Source organism: Clarias gariepinus, chromosome 7 (genome assembly GCF_024256425.1).
Source record: "Clarias gariepinus isolate MV-2021 ecotype Netherlands chromosome 7, CGAR_prim_01v2, whole genome shotgun sequence".
Taxonomy (NCBI): Eukaryota; Metazoa; Chordata; class Actinopteri; order Siluriformes; family Clariidae; genus Clarias; species Clarias gariepinus.
In genome coordinates, this window is record NC_071106.1 from 33,898,557 (window position 1) to 33,924,781 (window position 26,225).

Genomic DNA, 26,225 nt, shown 5'->3' on the forward strand with positions numbered 1-26,225 from the left:
TTCACTCTTCTTGGAAGTCTGTCCTCAAGATTTCGGAGTGTTTCTGTGGGAATCGGTCCTTATTCATTCTTTAGGGCAGTTATGAGACAGTGACTAATGTTGGACGAGAAGGCCTGGCTCGCAATCTTCGTTCCAGTTCATCCCAAAGACCCTCAATGAGGTTGAGGACAGGGGTCAAGTTGCAGGCCAGTCAAGTTCAAGGTGCAGGCCAGTCAAGTTCTTCCACACCGAACTGATCAAACAATGTGTTTATAGTCCTTGCTTTGTGCACTGGGGTACAGTCATGTTGGAATAGAAAAGGACATTCCCCAAACTGTTGCCACAAAGTTGGAAGCATAGCATTTTCCAAGATGTATTGGTGGACTGAAGTGTAATAATTGCCCTTCACTGGGGATAAGAGCACCTGAATTTAATGATTAACAGATTTGGCAAAATATTTTTGTCCATATGTGATTCCCACATCCCGGCTTCCTCCGGGTACTCTGGTTTCCTCATACAGTCCAAAGACATGCAGATAAGGTTAACTGCTGTTCACAAATTGATGTTCCATAGTGTGTGTACAGTATGTGTGTGCTCTGTAAGAGATTGGTGTACTCTGCCTTGTGCCCAAAGTATATGTATTTGAAATAGTTTTCAATTATTGTTTAAATGCAGCCCTTTGGTTTTTTTTTTAAGTAAGAAAATTAATACATATAAGGAATGGGCTATGTTTAATTACTCATATTCAATTTAGTTATAAAGCTGTTAATCAAGGCTGAGGTAGAACACTTTCAAGTTATAATATTTTTTTTAAGGGTTAAGGTTTTGAAATTGCAACAAAAAAAGATATTTATAAAATTGTGATACAGAATCATAATGTCAATTAAATTGCCACCTAGACACCTGTAATACTGTATATAATTATACCGCCATAATTCTGTTTTTCGCCATAATTTAGATATTCTTATGCTCTGTCAATATTATGCAGAAATAATTTCTGATGTAAATTCTCCAGTGCACTTGCATGCATATTGAACTGCTGACTGTATCATCTACCATTGCATTTTTGCTTAGTTTATTCCATTCAGTCATTTAGCAAACGACCTCATGTAATGTTTAGCTAGGTTAATTGTGACCGTAAATGCTGACATTGTTAGCACAAACACAATCCTTAATTTCTGGTACATAGATGACATGCATCTGCAAGTTTTACCTTTCGAAACTGCACAGTTTGCAAAAATGGAAATACAGTACTGTATATGCGGTTTCATAACTTGCTACTTGCGGAGTAGCAATAACCCTTTTATTTCGATATTTTAAATAATGATTATTCAGCGCTGCTCACATAATTAAAGCATGTAGCCTATATTTTATGCTCTCTGCAATACTGATGACTACCCTATACCAATTTGACCTGTATTTTACATGCAGTAATAAAATTAAGCTAAATCAGTATGTGCTAATTCATGGGATATGATTCATGTGGTGCCCCTGATACAACAGTCTCAAGTGAGGTTTTAACTGGAACGATTTAATATTTAAAAAGGACATTAAAATAAAAGGTTAAATAATCTATTTTTATATAGTCATCAGTAATAAATATATAAATAATAAACAAATTACTGTATTATTGTATGGTCTGTATGCATGTTAATCCTCCTTCATTTTGGCTAAATAATTTAGGCTGGTTCAAAAGTCTGGATCCATAAGCATTTTTTTGTAATATGAATTTTGATATTTTACTATTTATTTCACACCTGAGATGGGTTTGCAAACAACAATAGAAGATGCAATAGAACCTGAGCTGAAACCACTTAACTTTTTTTCCTTTAAGGTCATCTGAAATCAATCATTTATCAGAACCGGCCCAAAACAACCACTATACTAAATAGGACGATTCATCTCTGCATGTAGCATCAATTCTGATACACTCAAGAGGACATTCTTGTGTTAAAAATCTTTGTGTTCAGCATATTCACAATTCCTGTGAAGTTGGAGGCTGTTAATATCAGCATTTGCTGTAATCCATATACTTAAATACATTTCTGCATACAAATCCAGAATTTTAGCCATAACACTAATCAGCCATAGCATTAAAACCACCTGCCTAATGTTTTGTCTGATCCATTGAGACATGGACATCACATGACATCTAAGATTAGCTGATCTTTTAAGTGCAGTATGCCTCCATAGATTGGGCTTTTCCCCCCTCACATTAGCTTGATCACATTGGGATCTGAGGAATTAGAAGACCAAGTAAACACCTTGACCCTCAAACTATTCTTTTCTTGCTTACATTTCATTATTTAACAAAGAGTGTATGATCAGATTTTTATACTTACCAGCTGCTTCGTAAGGTACTGCTGGAATGGACCACCTTTTGCACTAAGAGCTGCCTTAATTTTTCATAGCATAGATTAAACAACGTGCTGAAAACATTCCTCAGAGATTTTACTCTATACTGTATTAGATTTCATGTCTGCACATCCATGATGTGAAGATCTTGTTCCAATACCTTTCAAAGTTGATCTATTTCATTAAGATCTGGTGACTGTGGAGGTCATTTAAGTTTAGTGTACTAATTGTCATGTTCAAGAAACCAGTTTGAGACGATTTTACCTTGGTGACATACCGTAGCACGTTATCCTGTGGTCTCAAAGGAATGGACATGCTCAGGAACAGAACTCAGGCAGGCTGTGGCATTTAAGTGATGCTGGTAATAAGGAGCCCAAAGTGTGCAAAGAAAATATCCCCACACCATTACACCAGCAGCAGCAGCCTGAGCCAATAATACAAGGCAGGATGGATCCTTGCTTTCATGTTGTATACACCAAATTCTGACCCTACCAACCAAATGTTGCAACAGAAATGTTTTTCCAATCTTTTACTGTCCAATTTTGGGGGGCCCATGCAAACTACTGTATAACCCACAATTTCCTGTTCTAAGCTGACAGAAGTGGCACTCAGTGTGGTTTTCTGCTACTGTATTCCATCTGCTTCAAGGTTCGAAGTGTTCAGAAATGCTTTTCAGTATGCCTCAGTTGTACCGAGATGCGAATTGAGTTACTGTTGCCTTTCTATCTGCTTAATCCAGTCTGCCCATTCTCTCCTGACCTTTGGCATCAACAAGGTGTTTTTGCCCTCAGAACTGCCACTCGCTGGATGACTATTCTCTGTAAACCCTAAAGATGGTTGTGCATGAACATCACAGCAGTTTTGGAAATACTCAGACCAGCCTGTCTGGCACACATCATGTCTTGAATACCATTTTTTCAAAATTCTGATGGCATTTGATAATGTCTACAGCACTTGCCTAAATGCATTAAGTTTCTGCCATGTTACTGGCTAATTAGATGTTTGCATTAATAAGGAGCTGAACAGATGTACCTAATGAAGTGCCAGCAGGTTTATATCTATGTATGTATTAGTGTTTGTATGTTAAGTCTATAATAAATGATAGAATACAATGAGATTGGGCTTATATATAGTATCATCTTTGAGATTCTGCTATTAATCATATACATACCACATATGTAAATGATTAATGCTTCAAAATGCAGTGCTTCCAACATACGAATAATTGAAGCAGTAAAAAAAAAAAGAGATTTCTTTCTCTAGTGTGCCCTGATGGTGAACTAAACCCTGAAGTCCTTCTACAGCCACTAGCTCAACATCCATTATTGAAGATATTGTGTTTCATAAAGCATGTGCCACATTTACAGATAGTCCCTCTGTCCCGTGCTTTGCAAAGCTTGTTTTATTGATCGCCTGGCCTTTCCATACAAAATGCACACTTCTACCCTTAGGACAAGAAAATCGGAGGAATGTTCGCTCTTTGTTCTGGCAGGAGGAAAGGTTCCTTTTTAGGAAACATCAATTGCTATGAGCCAGGGGCTAGCATCCTCTTACAGTCTGATAATCTAGTGCCTTTTAGTGTCAGTTCAAGTAACTGTAGAGTTGTTAAAGATGGAAAATAATGAGTCTCAGGTGGTTGATCGTGTTAAAGGTCATGCTAGGAGTTACAAAAGATATGATGTAGATACAGCTGTTAAATTCTCAATTCTGATTGGTTAGAAGATATGTATTAAGTGTTCAGAACTAGACTTTGACTTACTAAAGTTGTTAAAGTCTGCTGTTTCTGTTTTTATTAATCCCAGCACACTTACCGGATGTTAAATTTGAGCAAATCCTTGTATGAACACAAGTGGAAGACAAATAAAGCTTTCCCTGAAGCTGTTGTCATTAAACTTTAAGCGATCGTCCGAGCCACAGGGATGGCTGCTGGCGATAGGAAAGGGTATATAAAGAGACGTAATTGTTTCGAGAGCTGGGATATGATCCGTACTGCTGCCTGATTCTGGTGAACCGTTTTAGAGAAGACTATGTATAAAGACTATGTATAAAGCTGATCACAAAAGCAGAGATTTAATGACATCATTTTATTATTTCAAGCATGTTCATAATAACTGACTGACACAATTAACTCATTTGTGGAAAACATCTTTTTTTGGCACTGAACATGCTCCAAATATCAAGACCCCAAAAAATCCCAGCATTCAAGATTTATAACAGATTCCCCACACAGTATATCGCTTGACTGTGTAATTAGTAAAACCTTTTCTCATAATAATACTGGCAGGACAAAGAGAAACCTGGGTGTGTTCTATGAACCACTTGCAATTTGTACAGACTTTGCTTGAATTCAAACATATTTCTCCCCAAAGTCATTGAGTTTGCAGAAAGAGCTGCATCGTGACAGGTATATGTTGATTCATGGGCAGGGCTTAATTAGTCTGGGCTGGTGCGCTGGTGAAGATGACGAGGGAAAGTAAAAGAGACTGTCTATACCGGACACACCGGTGACAGCTTCGTTGCTGGTTCTTCTCTTAAGCTCTTCACTTTCCATTAGGTGTAAGGTGGAAGATGAGGCAAGGCTCTGGATATGGAGGTGAGGGAGCTGGTGTCGGTGGTGGAACTGAAAACAGTGGCAGTCAGTGGGCTTCGAGCTGATTTTCTGTTTAGTCCAATCCAAACCTTGCTCGGTGATTATAAAGTCATTGAAATGAACACAGGAAGCAAATGATGCTGTAAAGAAATTAGGCTAGGCTACTATGGTGTCTGAGGTTAATTCTATTTATGCTGTCTAAAAAAAAACACACCGAAAAACAGTCGGATTATAAAACAAGATTTTAAACCTTTAACAGAAAGGAAGGCAGAAAGAAATCAGCTTGTGATGCCGTGGTTGATATTTAACATTAATCTAACTGGGCACAAGGCAGCATTCGCTTTCATTGTCAAGGTGCAAAATGTATATATTTTTTTTTTCATTCTTAGTTGCTACTTTGTATTTTAAGCAATAGCATTTGCACAGATAAACAGAAAGTGTGTTCTTGTGAGTGTGTGTGTGTGTGTGTGTGTGTGTGTGATAATCGAATGTGCCTCTTGTTGAGCGCCATGTTGCACTGAAGGTTAACGTGAGACTTCATGCTTCATGTGGAGTTTCACCCTGCAAAACAGAAATGGGTAGACAGGCAAGGTTAAATGAGCAACTGTGCTTTTATGGAAAGACTCTGATAGGTTTAGATTAAAGTAACACCTGAGCGCCCGTGTTTTTGCACCGAGTGCAGGAATGCATAATAACCCCATGGGCCAGGATGAGTGGAAAGCAGAAATCAGCACATTGATAATCTTTTTTTTTGCTGAAGACTTGCTCTGACACCTTGCTGACACCAAAATCTGAAAGGAGGTGAAACCATCAGTATCTTATATATCTCTAAAAATATTGACGTGGTGCTTTAGAATATAAATCTGAAATTATGGACTTGTCATCCTAAGGGAGAACACGGACTCTGCATACACTGTTGTTTGTAGTTGAAACATTACATTTTTATCGCATCGCATGTTGTTGCATGTCAAAGAGACAAAGACCTCGACACAGAAAAAAATGCAGACTCCGAATGAATATAGGTGCAGACTAAGCATCCAACAGCCACCCCTAAACAAAAAGCAATCAAACAAAGACAGCTGTACACTTAAACTAAATACATAAAACTAGATCTTGACAGATTGAACATCAAAATTCAGTTCTAGACAAAGTCTAAACCTCTAAAGCTAACTTGATAGACCGGCTAAACATCAGAAGCTAATTCTAGACAGACTAAATATCAAAAACAAGTTCAAGACACAGTCTAAACATCTTAAACTTTTTCTAGACAAATATTAAATCTTAAAAGTGGGTTTTAAACACAGAAAAATCATATGAAATTAGTTTTACACTCAACCTAAATATAGTAAAAATAAAGTTCTAGACACTGGCTAAACATCAAAGGTGAGTTCTAGACGCAGACTAAACATATTACAGTAAGTTAGTTCTACACTCAAACCAAACATCTAAAACTACTTCTAGACACAAACAAAACATTAAAGGTCAGTCCTAGACATGGACTAAACATCTCAGGCAAGTTGAAAACACATACTAAACATACAGTATGTAAGGCTTGTTTTAAACAAAGACTAAGCACCTAAAAAGAGCTGTAATTACAGACTTAATGTCCACATCTGTATCTAAAGCTCCAGAGGCATTTAAAAGTCACATTTAACTTATTTAATGAATTGCCTTGTTGTTGTTACAAAAGTAAATTAATATTGCAATATGTTAAGGCAGTGCTTGAATATACATTGCACAAGTATAATTTTTTTTGTACCATATAAAAAGTTTTTTTTTTGCATATTTGTCGCACTTAAATGATTCAGATCATTAAAAAAAATTGTATCTTGCACAACAATAACCCGAGTAAATATAAAATGCAGTTTTAAAATGATTTAATTTATTAATCCTATTGGCCCTATGTGAAAAAGTAATTGCCCCATACCTAAAAAAAACTGGTTGTGCCACCCTTGGCGACAACAACTGCAATCAAGCGGTTATCCACATTCGGTAGCTGTGGAGGAGTCTTGTTTTCAGAATAGTTTTAATTCAGCCTTATTTGGGTTTTCGAGCATGAATGGCCTGTTTAAGGTCATGCCACAGCATCTTAAGCCTAGACTTTAACTAGGCCGTTCATATTCATTGAATATGAAATTGTCACAGAATATTGGCTAAAACTCTTAGGGATTTTTAAAAGGTTTAAAAAAAAAAAAAAAAAAAAGCCAGGTAGGTTTTGACAGCTTTCTTTCCTTTAATAAATGAAATAATGATTTAAAAACTGCATTTTCTATTTACTCGGATTGTTTACTATACTGTATGTGTAGTACAAAATTTAGTCTGATGATCTGAATCATTTAAGTGTGAAAAATATGCAAAAAATATTAGCGAGGGTAAATACTTTTTCACAGCACTGTATCATTGCCATTATAGTTGCAAACGCTTATCGACACCTTTCGTCTAGTTTCAACAGATAACCAGCACTGTGCTGGCTCGCTTTATCATTATCAGTAGAACTGTGTAAGGACCCAAGTCATTTCCATTTTCTTATGTGATGCTGTTAATAAGCTGGTGTTATCAGTGCCTTTAGAGACAAAGCACAATGCAAAGCTTACTGATAAATCCTAACATCGTTTAAATGAAGACCCAAGAATTTGATGAAAGGAACCTTATCTTATGTTTGTTTCAACTGAATAAGAGAAAATCAACTGCATGAAAAAAACGTAAAATGCCATTTATCGCATTATGAGTAGTTTGTTCAAAGTCACGATGTCTAATGTGCTTCAAGTAAGAAAAAAAAAGAACAATATGATAAGCATTTGTTTAGAGGTCCAAAAATAAAACCTATATTTTCAAATTATTATCCAATCACACAGCTAAAGCGTTGTAAGTTCAAAGCTTTAATGCACTCTCAACTCTATTCCCTATGGGGCCGCTTTACCCCGCTGGTAATAGAGCTAAAGAAATAGCTCTCGATGCATCATTAAACCGGGTGGAGAATTAACTTGGACGGAACTTAATTATGTCACACACGAGGTCCTGCAAGTTTGAGACTTGGAGAAGGGCAATATTGCTGGCTAAAGAGCGTAGACAGTTAGTTTAGACACATAATTAGAATCAATCATCCACATACACGAGAGTGTGGCTTCAGCCTGCTAAGTGAAACATTAACATTCATGGTGTAAAGTGCCTCGAAATCCAAAGACAGGATACGAACACGTTGTAACAAAAAGTGTAAACCTGGAACCAGGATTGAACAGATATAGTTTAGGGGGTAAGAATGCAGTGATTTCACTTGATTCTGGAGAGAAAAAAAAAGCCGCCTGTGTCTCCTTTCAGTAATGTTGAATTACGGACAAGGGCGACCCTGATTAAACCCAACTGAACAAAAGATGCTGTGCTTTCATTTGAGGAGGGTAGTTTTGATATCGCAGCTGCTGAACTGACATGTAGAATGGGAAAATGATTCCAGAGCTGTCACTCACACACACTCACACACACACACACTCTCACACACACACAGAAACTTTAAACAGTACATGGGAGTGTTCAGAAAACTCCCATGTATTCTTATATTCTTATTTAAAGCACCGTCTCTGTCTCTTCTTAGCATTTTGGCTGATTTCAATGATTTTATTGTGAACTTACACCAAACTTGCTCATATTTTCTGTTGCCAGATTTCGGCCCAATGAATATAACACTCTTGTGTTGGTTCCCGGGGCTGCCAAGTCCTACACGCCTCACAGAAAACAATTGTTTCTGTTCTTGTTGTTGAATTTGTACATTGTGAAAATTCATCAGCTCAGAGGAAAGCCAACAACAAAGTCTGATTCAGAAAGGAAATGTCACTGCCAATTAAAGACATAATAATAATAATACTTGAGAGAGAACCAAAGTTATTAACAATTTTTATGTAATATCTGACATAATAATTAAGTTAATTCAAATAGACTTTATGGCAATATAAAATAAGGTATGCATGATATTTAAACAGGTTCTATAAAAATATATGTTTATATCCATATATATATGTCCCGATTCTGACAGTTTTCTAGATCTTAATTTATATTTTAATAACAGCAACCAAGAGAGGTGACTGTAAAGAAAGTAATGGGTTATAATAATGTGCTTTTTCTAACATTCTTTTAAAAGTAAAAATTTTAATAAAAATAGACTTTTATAGTCCCTATTATTTTAAAACCCTAAGATAGTATTTTATGTAAATGAACCAATAGAATGTGTGCAATCAATGATTTTAAAAATGTTTTGCACAAAGACATTTCTTGTACAAGTTAATTGTAGACATTCAAAGCCAGTTCGAGATAGAGACTAAACTTCTAAAGACATGCAGTAAAGCATCTAAAGCTCTATCTGGCCACAGACAAAACTCCTAGACAGACTAAACAATCAAAGCTCTATCTAAATACAGACTAAACACAAAAGCTACATCTATACACAAAATAAAACCCAAAGCTAGTTCTAGACACAGACTAAACATCTAAAGCAAGTTTTATTTAGACACAAAATAACCAAAGGCTGCTGGAGACACATAGGTATGATCTGAAGCCAGCTTTAGACACAGACTAAACATCTAATGCCAGTTCTAGACACAAGGCAAAACAGCCAAAGCTTGTTCTAGACTAAACAGCCAAAGCTCTATTTAACCACTGACTAAACATCTAAAGCTAGTTCTAAAAATGCTCAATAATCAAGAGCAAGTTCTAGACACAGAATAAACCTTTTACGATGTATTTAACCACAGACTAAAGATTAACAACAGGAACTAGAGATCATGGAGTCCAATGGTGACCACTGTATTTATTCCCATTTCTACAACCGTAGTAGGACCTCCTGTCAACATTCGCAGGCTACAGGCATTTTGGAAACGCCAGTTAACCTAATCTGCGTGTTTTTGGACTGTGCGAGGAAACCCACCAAGCACGGGAGAACCCCATGCACACAGACCCGACATAAAAATAAACCCGTAACAGGATGTGCAAGGTCACAGTGCTAACAACTAAGCACCTTGCCACCAGATACAGACTACACATCCAAAGCTAATTCTGGACAAAGACCAAGCATCCAAAACTAGTTCTTGACATTAAACATGGATTAAACATCTAAGGTTAGTTCTAGACACAAATATCTAAATTTCTAAAGCTTATTCCAGACACAGATTAACTTCCAAAGAAACACCCAAAGAACGTTTTTCAAAAGAAATAGTTCATGACACAGACTAAACATCAAAAAAATAAATACAAATATGTAACATTAATTCTAAACAAAATACTTAAAACTAGTTCTAGACCCAGACTAAACATCAAAACTTAATTATAGACATGGACTAAACACTTAAATCTAGTTCTAGACATGAAGTAAATAACAAAAGGTTGTTTTAGACTTTAGACATTCATACATCGATTAATAAATAGAATTTTTTAAAAGGTTAAAAGGTTGCTCTCTACACAGACTAAACATCCAAAACCAGCTGTATATGCAGACTAAATAGCAAGATTAGGCTCTAGATACACACCATATTAACAAGCTAGCTCAAGAGACATTTAGGAGTTGAGCTTACATGGAACATGTTTCCCAAATTGTTTGGTTGCTATCACAATACCAAATTAACTTTGCATAATTTTTAATAACAGCATGCACCCACATGCTTTATTCCCTAATTAATCATTTGGCTAATGCCTCTATCTGCATATATTTTCAAGTGAGTGTGAATCCAGTCTAAACACAAAGCTATTTAAAAAAAAAAAAGCCAACAGTGATATAAGCGCTGAAGCACGACTACATTGCCATTGGAAAAAAAAACAAAAAAACAATACAGTTAAAAGAACTAAATGCATGTGTCAGAGTAAGAGCTAATATTCTGGATGCCAGACACATTAGTTAAGAAGCAGTCAGTCAAACTAAAAATGGTACAACTGATCAAAACAAATGGCAAATGAAAAAGGCCATTTTGCTTTAACCATGTACAGTATAGCCAAGCCACAGAAATAGCCTTTGGTGCATCATTAAACCAGGTGGAGAATTATCTTGCAGAGAAATCTGAGACTTGGAGAAGGGCAGTAGAGCTGGTTAAAGATCATAGACAGTTAGTTTAGACACATAATTAGAATCAATCATCCCTATACATGAGAGTGTGGCTTTAGTTTGCTAAGTGGAACATTAACATTCATGATGTAAAGTGGTTAAAAAAAAAGAGCCAGGAACCAGGAACAGATAGGAACCTCCTCAAGCCAAAAGATAAAATGTTATAATGGACCCATTTTAGCTGTTGAAGCAAAATGACTGATTTGATGGTAAAAAAAAAAGTGAGAAAATGTCCTAATTCATTAAGTCAGAAATTCATCTCATATTGAAAAATGAGAAGCCTACAGTGCATAGGCAAATGTACACATTCAAAGTAGGGTGAAAAGATTTGTGTTTCTGTATTGGTTAAATGTTCTTGAATGATCTGAGTCCGCCAAAGATTGTGGTAGATCCTATATTTGCATCATTGTGGAATTGCAAGTAAATTTTTTTTTAAAAACTTTCCTCTCAAATAAAATTATCACAGAAGCTGTGACATCCCACAGTTCCCTGTTCACAAGAGAGTTCAACCCCTACCACATCCATATGAATAAGCGAGAAGAAGTCCTCATGAAAACACACTTTAGCTCCTACTCCTCCAGCCTTTCTGGCTTACCTGGCCCTCCCGGTGATCCATCATACAAATGAACACAACATTGTATTTTCACACCTGCTTGCTCTCTCAGGACCCAGATCCACTCTCAGGTCTTGCTCTGCATGGGAATGAATGAGATGGATTGCCAAGGAGAAGAGTTATCTAACGGATAGGATCAACTACACATTTTGTAACTGTGAGGAGCCAGTACATGGGAGAGAGGAACACACACACATACACAAAGATTAATAAGCAAATTAGGGCACATGATCAAATTTTTTGAAGATGGATATTCAGGGAAAAAGCCGTTTTAAAAACAACTCTCAGTTCCAGCCTCATGTCTTCACAGGTAAAGGACTTGGAACCTGGGGTAAATGTTTGCAAGGTCTTAAATCGACTAAAAATGCAACTACACATTTAAATAAACTTGTTTTTACTTAAATTATTTATTGTAATTGTAAACTATACCGTAAACGGAGCTCTGAATCACATGTAGACTCGATTTGATTCGATCGTTGAAAATTTAAATTCATTGGGTTCAGTAGCACTACGTTCATTTTCTGACTTGTCGTCTCAAGCAGCTATATATTTCTTACAGAATTTCAAACAATTGTGTGGCGTAGTGGTAAACACTGTCGCCTTGCATCCCCAAGGTCCGGCCTCGATTCCCGCCTCAGTGTCTGTGTGCATGGAGTTTGTATGTTCTCCCAGGCTTAGTGGGTTTCCTCTGGGTGCTCCGGTTTCCTCCAACAGTCCAAAGACATGCAGATTAGGCTAATTGAAGTTCCCAAATTGCCCTTAATGTGTGTATGGGTGTGTGCGTATGCTCTGTGGTGGATTGGCACCCCGTCCTAGGTGTACCCTGCTTCGTGCTGTAAGTCTCCTGGGATTGGATCCAACTTTTGTTTTTTCAGTAGGAAGAGGATCATGTGACACATCAAACTTATTGGAAATTTCACAAGAAAAACAATGGTGTGCTTGGTTTTAATGTAACTAGATTTTTTCATGAGTTATTTACAAGTTTCTGACCACTTATAAAATGTGTTATAAAATGTGTTCAGTGTGCTAGCATTTCTCCTGCGGTGTTGCTATCAGTGTGTGAAGAGTGGGAGAAGAGGGTTGCATTGACAATCCAACACAATGGACAGCAAATTGAACACATTTTATAACACATTTATAACACATTAAAAGTGACGTTAAAACCAAGCACACCATTGGTTTTCTTGTGAAATTTCCTATAAGTTTGATGTGTCACATGACCCTCTTCCTATTGAAAAAACAAAAGTTGGAAAAAACAAAATGGCCACCATGGTCACCAGCCATCTTGAAAAGTTCTCCCCCTCACATATACTAATGTGCCACAAACAGGAAGTTAATATCACCAACCATTCCCCTTTTTATTAAGGTGTATCTATAAAAATTGCCCACCCTGTATTTTCAAGAAATCTGACAATTTTAGATCATTTAACAATTGCAGGTTAGCTAAACAATTTTCAAAGTGTGAATCGATACTGCATCAAAAACTGACCCATCAAATATATGTGTAGAACTGATTACCATTGATTAAATCGCAAAATTAAATGATTAAACAATTCTAATTGCAAAGCAATTACACCAATGCTCTCGTTCGGTTCGAGATGCTAAAAATTTAAAGGACGTGATGGAATTTCTCAATGCAGGTAACTCACCCAGCCTGGACACTGAAAGTACTGACAGATTGATAGCTCTGTCTCAGGTCTGTGGGTATTGAATATTCATAGCTAGCTGTCACAGTTTAAGCTCGGTTAATTATCTACAGAACACAATTTATCCTGGTCAAGGTACTGTAGCGGTAGAGCCCAAGCCTATCCCGGGTACACAAATGCACACACTAGGGACAATCTTTTGTAGACACTTCTGGCACGTTTGTTGGATGAGAGACTAAAAAAAGAAAAACAGAGAAAAGCCATGCAGACTTCAGGGAAAACTTGTAAAACCGATGACACTGGAAGTATAGATCGGTGGGCACCACAAAACAAATAACAATAAAAACTGCCTCAATAAATAGTGCATTTGTAGCAGCATGTGATGTAAATTCATCTATCATCTGTAGTGTTTATCCAGAGTAGGGTCATGGGTAGACTGAAGCCTATGCAAGAAACTTAAGGCACAAGACAGTGTACACCCTCCATTACAGGAGACAAGCCTACTCACTCTCTCTTACTCATTCTTTATAACATTTACACTATAGTTATACAGGTTCATGGGACGGCTCATGCCAGGGCACTTGGGGCATGAGGCAGGGTACACCCTGGACAAGGGGCCAAAACATCACAGAACACCCAAACACACTCTTATTTACACACTACTGGAATTTTGTAAATGCCAGTTATCCTAATCTGCATGTCTTTGGACTGTGGGAGGAAACCATAGTACCCAGAGGAAACCAAAAACATGCAAGCATTGCCAAAACAGGATTCGAACCCTCAGCCGTGGTGATGCAAGGTGACAGTGTGTGCTAACCACCAGCCGCTGTGCCACCCACAGTGAGTGCACAATTCTCATTTTGTCTTAGATCAAATCCTTGAAGCTGTACTGCTAATACGGCTCTAAGTCACCTTATGACTTAGAAACTGCAGTGTATGAAAATGTAGTGGGTGGAAACATTTGTAGGAAGTAAAAGTCCAAAGTATTACATGAAAGAAAAACTCTAGCAGATGCAAAGCTTTAAAAGCAGATGTAACGTCAGAACGGTGACAAATGTTTGGAACTGGTTCTGAAACTCGAGCGCTTAAGCAGATTTTAATGGCTTGCAAAAAAAAATTATCTAACGTTTTCTACAAATCAGTGCACCTCTATTCCTTTTTCTATAAACGGTTAAACACTGAAATCCACTCATAACTACTCCTCCGCGGAGAAAATCCGACTGACGGAGGACTGAGCTGCCTCCATGCCACTCCTTTAGCAGGAAACGAGTTGCACTGACAGTTTCATTTGTGTGGTGCGCGGAGGGCCGCACACTAATTTCCTTGGCCTATAGGAGATTGTTCCGTTAAAAGAAACACACCGGCACAATAGTCTCATTATAATGAGGCACTGTAAATCCAAACTGCATTCATTCTCCCCTTCATTTGCATTGAAATGGAAATGCCATATTTCATTCTCTTTCTCAGTAACCTTACACTTATTTATATATTTACAGTAGGGTGTAAAAGAGGAGACCGTGCTCCTGCGGCTCTGTTGACTCTAACGATAGTGAACCATAGCGATAATAATAATGAAATTCAAATAGGGTTATGGGAGGGGAAATAATCAGCGAGTCACATATTCACATTCCATATTGCGAACATTAGAGCTTCTGCCACTGAGAGCCCATTGACGCGGTGTTGCATTAATACGTCCCAGGGCAGCATGTTGGGATTATAGATGCGCTCGCAATTAAGGGGTTGAATAATGCAGGTGAAAGTACAACCGACTGTTGACCAAGGGCAATACTTTTGATTACGATATTACAATACGGGGAAAAAATTTGATACTCTGAACGTTTAAAACATTTGATCAGAGCCACAGAAGGAATTCATATCTGCTTCTTTAAGCTCCAGCATCCTGGGTTGCTTTTTGTTAAATAGAAAGTAATAGATTATTTACTCTGTCTGTAGCCAAATTTTGATAAATAAACTTGATTTAAAAAATGATATTTGATATTATGTCTCTTAAAAGAATTTTAAAGAGAAATATTGGCCAAAGAATTCCACTTTCATGGCTATTAACACATCTAATGGAAACAAATGTTGGGTGACCCAAAAGGATTTGTGCCCAGTTGAAGGTTGAAGTCAATCAAAAACTGATTCAAAAAAAAAAAAATAGTTATAAACCTTTCAAAAAAAATTATAAAATCTAACAAAATTCTGACATAGCCAACGAGACAGACAATCCAGCAATAACTAACAATGGAAGGTGAGGCAACACATTTACAACATAAATAACCTTGAGATAAAATTGAATGTACGACCCAAATGCAACAGTACAACATTTCAAACACAACCCCGAAACAACAACATTTGGACCTTAATTTGAAACCTTTATGCTAATTAACATCCATTCGCACAATAATCACATTCACTGTCCCGTAAGTTTCTAGCAGGATTTAGATTCTGATCAGAGACGAATCTTACAAATAACTGTACTGTAATACAGGGTTTACACAGCACCCAAACTGTATCACATCCGGTTTCCCAGCGCAGATCCCGGACATTAAGCAGGCTCTTTTATTTTGGCTGCTTTCCAATTTAACACTGCGGTTGTTGCATTTTGCAGTTTCTCAGTAACCCGATATGCTGTTTTTTCTGTCCTATAAAGAGAAAAGAGGTGGCACGGTTGGCTTAGTGGTTAGCACTGTCACCTTACACCACCAGGGTCCAGGTTTGATTACCGCCTCGGGTCTGCGTGCATTGAGTTTGCATGTTCTCATTGGAAAAGTTAGTTAGAAAGCTGAGGTCAGAGCGCAGGATCAGCCAGGATACAGCAGCACAAAGGGAAAAGAGCCTTGCTTAGGGGCTCAACAGTGGCAACTTTGCAGGGCTGGGGCTTGAACCCCAGGGGGCCAGGGGTAGCTCAGTGGTTAAGGCATTGGACTACGGTTCGGAAGATCCCAGGTTCAAACCCCACAACCACCAAGTTGCCACTGTTGGGCCCTTGAGCAAGGCCCTTTACCCTCAACTGCTCAGATGTATAATGAGATAAAAATGTAAGTCGCTCTGGATAAGAGCGTCTGCCAAATGCCTAAATGTAAATGTAAATGTAACCCCCAACCTTCAGATTAGTAACCCAGAGCTTTAATCATTTAAATCACCACTGCCCTAGTGATTAGCTGGGTTCCATAACATTAACTGTGACCACAAATGGTGAAAAAAATACACAGTGCCATTCTTGAATTTGTAGAAAGTTGGCAAAGACTAATAGAAAACAATTAAGTTTAGGACTCATGGTCATTGATATAGTGATAACACATCACGCAGTCATTGTCATTGATGATTATTTTTATAAAAGTGCTGTATAAGGTGTTTTATTTTTATACATGACAGTTTGATCTTGGGTTAAGGCAGATTGACACTGTCCTCAGTGTCCATATTAAATTCAAAATTATACCAATATCACACAAGCACAGGAAATAATTCGCTAATAAAAGACTCCTCCGAATTTACAATCATGTTAATTAACCGATCCTGAAATCAGAGTGCAGAAGAGGACATAGCCAACATAGCTATCAAATGTCACGTCAAGTCATGTGACGAAACAGAAAGAAAATCTTCTTCCCTCTCTTATATTATTTTGGACGATTTCACTTGCTCCGCTCTCCTTCAAGGCCCTGTGGTGTTAATTATACTGGCTCTCTCCCCTAGAGCAAGCGGAGCTGTGCGAGTGCATTAATCTTGATTCTCCACTTGACTACAAAGCCTCGTTTGAAGAGTCTCCTTTGGTAAGCCCCAAAGGCAGGGTGTGTGTATATGTGTGTGTGTGTGTGTGTGTGTGTGTGTGTGTGTGTGTGTGTGTATGTGTGTGTGTGTGTGTGTGTGTGTGTGTGTGTGTGTGTGTGTGAGAGAGAGAGAGAGAGAGAGAGAGAGAGAGAGAGAGAGAGAGAGAGAGAGAGAAGAAAGAGTCACAGCTCTGTGTTTTCTCCAATAAATGTGGGCAACTCGCCAAGCATCCAAATCACCTGCACTTTCCTGTGCATCTAATGAATTTTCCAAAGAGAAGCCCCTCCTGTTCTGTAGCGCCAGCGGTGGTCTGCTTGCCAGTGTTTGGGGGTAATTTATCTGCTTGAAATTTGGCCGGTCTGTAAGGGGTCAGTGTGAGCGGGATGCTTTTTCCCAGAACTCCACAACTCATCCTGTACAATTCATCCTGAACTGATGAATTTTGAATGGAGCAAATGACACACTCTGCTTAGACTTCTCACACTTCACATCTTCTACGTGGCCTTGCTCCCCAGTTACTCCCTGTGGCTCTAATTACAGTACAGCGCCGAACATCTTTAAAAGGTTTTACCCTCTTTGGAATTAACACACGCGGTAAATGATACACAGTGATACACTTCTGAAAGCTGACAACCGAGCAAGCTTTCAAGGAATTCATGGAAATGTATTGTTGTGACTATATGGAAAGTACACTTTGGATATATTTAAAGTCTTTTCTAAAAAATGTATTATTTATTTATTTATTAATAATAATAATAATTTAAAAAAACTGATTTATATGGCTTCTGTAGCAGAACAAAGTGGTAACAAATTCTGAATCCTCAGCTCTTGTAGTCTGTGCGGATCTTCTTACATTCTTCTCGGTGTCCACATGAGTTTCTTTTTAGTTCTCTGGTTTCTTCTCATCTCCCTAAAATCTTGCTAACTTTCTTTCAGCTGCTCCTGTAAAAGGAAGACTACTGCAGCCTGTTCAATCTGCACACTTTCTGACACTTTTCTGATTGGGCTTGGAACCAGCACTGAATGGAGAGGCTGTATACTGTAGTATGGGGTGTGAAAACGCACCAACAGCAGGGCTTGGACCCAGATAATGGAGGATAATGTGTGTGAGCCTCCATACATGTTTCCCTTCAGCCGTGATATACAGGGTGGGTAAAAATGAACCAGGCACTATTTAATGGCTATAGAACTTGAAGCATCACCGAAGTCATGATGAAAAAATTGCATATGTCCCGTGTTGAGAGTACAGGCATCGGCCACAAAAGTCAGCACATGCAACGCAAAAAAAAACAAGATAGCCGCCCACCTGAACTTCTCAGAAGCGTGCTAAAATCGCAGCACGAATTCCATTCTTTTTGTGCAGAGTTTATGGCGTACAGTAAACGCAAAGAACGCAACACTACGTCTGGAGACATGGAAAAATGGTCATGCAAAGCTGACGACCACAGGCTCAGCGAACGATGCAGTACGACGTGCCTACAGTACGTCGAAATTTTAAGATTTTCCTTCCTTTTCCTTTGTAATAAAATACATGTACAATTTGTGTCAATAAATTCGTTCTAGAAATGTGGACTTTATTACCAATTTTTAATGCCTAGTTACTTCTCACCCACCCCACAGTAATTCATTCGTGTTTATGTTGTTTTTTTTCTACAGGTTTATTTTCCCACTGATGCATCTTACAGCCTTTAACATGGGTTTTACTGGACATAAAATTACAAACATGCAGCCAGATTTAATTGTCGCTCTGATCTTCCCAGTATCATCTCGTGCCTTGTGATCTGAGCTTACAGCAGCTAACAAGAATGAACAGCACACATACAAATATTTTCATTTTCATATCTCTACAGTACAATTGACATTTAAAACCACATAATTGTTTCTTCCACTTAAATCTTACACTTTTTGCACTTTAATTCCTTGCACTTGCATTATTTAATATATTTGTAAATCAGGTTAATTTCTTAAATGTTCTAATTAACGTACCCTCTCTTTCTTATATACCATCAACGTCTTACAGTACGTACCTCATATATACTGAATATTACGACTTTCAAGCCTCTTTCATGAAACAGGACAGTAACATAAAGTTATAAAAGGCAAATCTTGCAGAGAATCTATTACACTATCCTGCACCAGCTTTCAGAAAAGCTAAATGTTTGCCTTGAATTTTCATATTTTCAGGCACTTTTTCTTTAAGCATTTTTTCTCATCTTGCTTACATTTTCAATACTCATAAGTCCCCATGTTCTGTTTTGTCAAATAGATCTTTGTTGAAGTAATAACACCCGTTTCGATATTGATTCGACTTTATCTGATGGCAGAAATTGCAGCGAGGAAAAGCTACACTGTCGATGCACGAGGTGGGAATTTTCTGTAGGTGATAAAAGACTAACAAAGTAATAAACACTGATATGTGCAGAGACAGAAATGCAGAACCTGCATTGAAATGTAGTTTTGTGCCACACATGAAAATGGCACAGTTTGAATCAGATAAGCTTCCAAAACAAGCATTATGCAAATAAACTACAGTGCTGTTTAAAAATCATGAGCTACCCTTCTTCCTATTTCTTCATATTTTGCATCCAAAGAGCCAGACGAGTTTTTTTTTTTTTTTTGTATTTTTAATGTAGTCTTGAGAAATAGTTCTCCAGGCTTACTAAAGGGCTTTTTGACTCTCATTTTTAATCCGGCCCCTCCACCTGAGCAGTTTCCGAGGAATGTTTTTGTTTGGTAAACTATACTATTGTACCTATGAATCATTTGAGCACAGAAAAACATTTTATTTAAGGCATGAACCAGAGAGAAACAGGTGCTTGTGATGACGGATGATCAGGCCGGTGATTAGTATACTGGTGATGCTGAATGCTAAGTGGTTGGAACAGACGAGAGGGGAAATGAGGTCGCTGCTGAGGTTGTTACATAAACAGCTGGTTTTTAGAAACCTGGCAGCTTGTGTGTGTTGATGTTGATATGGACCTCAATCAGTTTTGCTGAATTTACAGACTTCTGATCTAAGGACTTCATTCTCTCACCCACACTCCATCTATATTGAGATGTTCTTATACTGTACATGTATGAATACTGTACAGTGACATCAAAGGCAAAGCCATCAACCCTAACAGTCAGGCAGAAGACACTGACACCGTGCATATATTCATATGAAGTGTATGAATATTCCCATTGCAAAGAGCTAACAGATGCGCGCGTGTGTGTTTTCACACATCACAATCCACCTACTGACATGCATACACTTCTTTGATTAACTCTGTGTTTACAGTTCGTTTGGCAGAACAGAACTCAGTTAATTGATTTCACGGAAACGTGTGCTATATAATTTAAACATTGCTAAAATGGCAAATAAACAGCTTGTGCGGAGCCGTCCGAGACGTTGCCGCAAACAATGAATTAGTAAAATGGCACTTATGGCCATTTGCATATACACACAGAGCTCACTGTAGTACATATTTACATCATTCGCAAAGAGAATGCATTCGAAAAGAGGATGAATAAACAAAACGTGGACAACAAACTACGTAAGAGGGGAAAACATGATTAAAAGAAGTTCACAGAAAGCGCTTTTAGTGCCGCTGTGAATATACACTGCCCGGCCAAAGTAATATTCGCCACTCTAGAGCTGGTGAGAGGGTCAAATTTAATCAAAGTTCAAATTATTAGCCGGTATTAAGTACTAAGAACAATTTAGGAGGTTTGAAATGACCGGAACTGGGTTAAGGAATGTCAAACACATTAATAAAACTTGTAAGGACCGTAGAATGAATGTGGACGGAAAAATATCATGAATGGAGATTATATAAATGTCTTAGTACATAGTAAAGATACATAGTAAAAAACTTCCATACACTATGGGACTGTACAGTTAAATTTAGATCAATAAAAGAAGATCATGTGGTCTGAAGAGTCCAGATTGACCGAGTTCCAAAAAGGGAACCGCGTGATGTGGCCACTGTACAAGCATTCGGAGGCAGTGTTATGATCTGGTGTTGCTTCAGTTGCTCAGGTCTAAGCTCAGCAATGTTATATGGAAATAAAATTAAGTCGGCTAATGATCAAGGTGCTGAGTTTTTTTTTTTCTTCCATAATGGTACAGCCATATTCCAGAAGAATCCCGAAACCAGACATGAATTGACCACCACACTGTGCATCATAATCAAAGCTAAAAGCGGTTAATGAAATCTTGGCATGAGAGACTTTTTTGGGTTTTTTTTGCCATGCATTTGAAGTGTATTTGTGTGTTGTTTTATAAGAGGAGTCCCAGCACGAGCAGATATTTATCTGAGAGTCTGGGTAAAGAGTGATGTGGAAAAAAAATAATTAACAGCATGTAATAGTTAATACACCAATAAATAAGATTAGGTCTACTGTACTAGTACAGATAAGAATGTCACATGATTTACCTTAAGATATGTTATATAAGAATGAAATATAATACAGCATGGTGGGAAAATAATAACAACATAAAAAATAAAACAATAAAAATAACAACAGGGTAGTGTGATGAAGAGTAACTCTGACTAAACCAAAGTTGATTACTTTCCACTTACAACACATCCTGGCTAATTTTATGTCATTAGCTAAATGACAGTGAAGAGAACACGCCTCATGCATACGCATAATCACGTCTAGTGTTTGCTTTTTAATTGTGTTAATCTGTATTCTTTGTATAATTTCTCATCTCTGTACTTTGTAATACAATCAGATTTTAGGTAACACAGTGGTTTAGCGGTAAGCACTGTCACCTTGCTCCTTAAAGATCAGGGTTCAAGTCCCGCCTTGGGTCTGTGTGCATGGAGTTTGCATGCTCTCCCCGTGCATGGTGGGTTTCCTTCGGGTGTTTCGATTTCCTCCAACAGTACAAAGGCATGCAAATTAGGCTAATTGGCGTCCCCAAATTCCCCGTAGTGTGTGAACGAGTGTGTGTGCCTTGCGATGGATTGGCCACCCATCCAGGGTGTACCCTGTCTCGTGCCCTAAGTCTCCTGGGATAGGCTCCAGACCCCCCGTGACCCTGTTTACAGGATGAAGTGGTAGAGATGATGAGTAAGTTTTTAGACTAAAGCTAATGTTGATGGACTTATCTATGTTTTAAAAGTCAAGGTATGATGATGTAATTACAGCTCTAAAAAGGCATCCAAGAACTCCATCCAAATTAGACCCAAAAGCTCTGACCTTAAATGATTTTTACAAAATTATTAAGTCAATTTACTGTTTCAGATTCGAAGCATATGCAAAGATATCAGGTCTTAAAGTTATCACGCCATAATTTTTCGAAATCATCCCAGTCCCTATGGGCCCCCTCTTCTCACTCATCAGCATTATGACTAATCTATAGCTCTTGATTGAGTCTTACAGCAGCTGCGTTCCAATTTTGTTTTCCTCACAGTTAAGGGAAGCAGTCAAGAGATCTTGCAGCGAGCAAGATTGCGAGATGAACGAAACCAAACTCCAGGCGTGTTCATTAGTCGTCATTGATCACCTGTCTTCCGCACATCCATCCATCCCTGCTCTGCCCTTCTACTCGACCTCTCTCCTCTCAACCTACTGTATAGGGAATGCACGCCAGAGAAATTATTCACAACTGAAGAAATGTAAAGTCAATGTATTCATCTACTTCTCTTTTCCAGTTGCTCTGGGGTTTTACAAAAGGCCTACCTCACAACCTCAGTACGTTTTGAGCCCTTATAAAAACATTCAGCATTAATAGAAAATGCATTTATCTATATGAGAATAATTAGGAGTTTCCAAGCTAGCTTTGGATTTTAGTTATTGCTCATCACATTATTTTGCAATGAGCATGAAAAAAAAAAAAAAAAACTCAAAAAGTAACCACCCATATCAGGCTTGGTCAATAGATAACTATGAATTTATGATTAAAAACTATACAAATCTTACAATACAAATTATAAATGGCTACAGTTGTTAAATACATCACTGTTCAGAGTTGTTGTAATGTATGATTAGATATCAAGATACAGATCTGAATATTTGGAAAATGTGACATTCACATAGAAAAAAAGTCAAGAGCACAACATGATGTCGCCATCACCGTGCTTCACAGTGAGGACAATGTTCTCATGGTTATATGTGATTTCTACCATACAAAGCGTTTAGTGTCATATTTTAGTATGTCTCTACTGTACATGCCTTTCTAAAAAAAAACGGCCTGGTATCATTTCTGGGAGAGGTTTATATTTACACTGTTTACACCCCACACAGCAGATTCTTACCTACAATTGCTTGCATATATTTCCTTTAAATACAATTATGGAACGGTATTAGCGGCATGTCATCTATAACATATCCCTATCACAACTGCGAACACACCTTTCTGGCAACAGGATTCCTGGGAGCTGCACTGGTTTCCTTGCCAGCTGCAAACCATTTGCATGCCATTTGCCTGATTGAGGCTGTTCTAATTAGCTGCATCTGTAGATCCCGGTATTTTTGCCCACTGACATATTGTTGGGCGGCATGGTGGCATAATAGTTCGTTCTACCGCCTCATACCTCCAGGGTCTGATTCCCACATCAGGTCTGTGTGGGTGAGGTTTGCATGTTTTCCCTGTGCTTGTCCGGTTTCCTCCAGGTACTCCAAAGACATGCATGGTAAGCTAATTAACGTTTCCAGATCCGTCATATTGTGTGAGTGAGTGTGTGCTTGTGTGCCCTGACGGATTGGCACCGCATCCAGGATGTACCCTGCCTTGTGCCCTAAGTCACCTGGGACAGGCTCCTGTGCCCCCGTGACCCTGAACAAGACAAGCCTTATTGAGAATGAGTGAGGGGATAAGAGAGATACATACTGTTGGAAAAATGCATTGAGACTAAGCTCTAACTGGGCCATTATACCAGAATTCTCACAACTGGTTTTAAACCACTCTTGGTGTAGGTTTGGCACTAGAGATGTGGCTATTAGGAATGCTTGGGACTGTTGTCCTGGTGACGGATAAACATTTTACCCAAGTGTCTTGTAGACTGTTTTCTTTGGGGATTATCATTTTGCCCTCAACCCTGGCCAGTTTTCCACTAATAAAAAAAGTGGTATGAAATTGAACCAATTATGTTACTTAGAGTGATACAAAGAGAACTGACAAGTTTACACATCTAATGTAGACCACATAATGCTTTGGTGAAAGCAAGCCCCAGACCAGCATTTTCAAGAACAACACAGATCTCTAAACTGCTCCAGGGCATGAAACACTTCCCCAAGCATATCCACCCCTCAGTGTCTGTGTGAAAACACATAAAGGGGAAATTTACCTATACGCCCTGCCCTTTGGAGGTTTACGTTTACCCCATTTACCTTAATCTTGTGTTTATGCCAATTTGACATTCATCTCTTCCCGTTTTTAAGTTCTTATTTTGGATAAATCATCGAGACATATTAAGATGTTTAAAGACATTACCAAGAACACTGTTGGCGTTGTAGTTAATCTATTTATTAGCATAATCAGGGTCTTTTTAATGAATTAATCAAAGCAGTACAGTAACCACATTTTCTTCTAATTTATTAATTTATTTTAAAGTGATTATTTTCCCAGCTTTGGAATTTCACTTTATTTACTTGATTCAGACCAAGATGGCAAAATGTCGATGCTATTTCACACTGCATTTGTAAAATGCCTTGTCCGACTAATGTAGATATAACGAATAAGTTGTCATTTTTAACTCTAACGTACAGTACACAGCTGCAAATTACCATAAATCTAAGATTTTTTTTTTCCTGGAAATTATTTTTCATTTTCTCTACTTCGTCCCATCACCACTGTCCGTCCTGAAACACTCAGATCTAGAAGCATCTTGGAATGATAAGAGATATTTTAATACTGACATTCAAGCAGTTAAGGCAGACTTATAGGGTGAAACTGCAGCAATATTTCAGAGCAACACTCGGACTGTGGACAAGGGGGCAGTTACGTGCCACTAATTGTCCCTGTAGGCCTTCTCTGCTGAAGTGGATTAATATTAGCATCATTATAATTCATAGGATGTCCACAGCCACTGGAGTGGATGGGAACTGCCCTCTAATCTTAAATGGATCCATGGAATTATGGCAGTAGTTATATGAAGAAAGAGTGCCTATCCAAAGTATGATAAATACATAGAAACACACACTGTATTTATCATGAAAATAGCACTTTTAAGTGTGTGCACGACATATTACTATAGTGCATCAGTATAACAACAAAAAAAACACACACACACACATAATGAATGCATAATATAGATGAATGTGCAGGGGTTATCACTTGCAGCCCTTATTGAAAATTTGATGCAACAGAAATGGATAAATCACTGAAAATGTATAAATTACTATCACACATCATTATGGTCCTTGACAGTGACATTGAATAACGAGATATGCTTCTGTTATTAAATAAGATATGCTACATTGCTGCATTAATTAAGCAATCGATACAGAAACTGTCACACAAAGACAACAACAATTGATCGGTTGTGATTCAGCGAAGTTGCAAAGTTTCTTCGCCAACTTTGTCCGTTCTTCTTAAGTGACACTAAGGTTATTAAATCTCCAGGCGCTGCAAACGAGACCGCGCTGCGCGCACAGACGGACACATAGCACTGTGCTTATGTAGAAATAACGATCCAGAGAAAACAGCTTTGGTAAAAACTGAATTGGCAAATCAAAAATACGACTTTAGGACTAACAGCACGACTTTGTTTACAGATTATTTTGACCTGAAAAGCAGGCCTGAGGAAGCAAACAAGCCCGTATACTGTAACACTCAGGAACTGCTTCGCTGTTGTTCCTCGCATGGGTAAAATGAACTGTCTAGGTCTGCAATTATCGCTTCTTTTTTTTTAAAACGCCTCTCCAGCATTCTCATCACTCTCTCTCATTCTTCCTCTCTCTCTCTCTCTACCCTTTGCTCACACTTTTTCTTCCTAACTAGTGCCTCTCAAGCACAAACATCTGTTCCTCTAGCTAGAGGTGAGACTTGTTTGCAGGAGTGGATGATTTTTTTTTTTAGCCTCATCATTATCTCTTTCGCCTGCTGGTGTTTGTGTGTTGCACCAAATGTGAACAAGACGAAATGAGAATATTAGTGTTTAATCCAATATGCCATTAGACGCAGGGTAATAAACATATATACTGTAGGAAGAGAGGAAGACAGAGAGAGAAAGAAAGACTTTTGACTTTTAACGT

General features: G+C 38.0%; 1 protein-coding gene across 1 annotated transcript in view; it reads right to left on the bottom strand.

Moving 5' to 3' along the window:
* Positions 1 to 4,403: 4,403 nt before the first annotated feature.
* The window catches only part of cd276 (CD276 molecule), a 117,393-nt gene continuing 95,571 nt past the window's right edge, over positions 4,404 to 26,225 (bottom strand). The window contains exon 8 of the mRNA XM_053501093.1: positions 4,404 to 5,485. The gene's annotated coding sequence lies outside the window, so the exon portion shown is untranslated. The remainder of the gene's footprint in view (positions 5,486 to 26,225) is intronic.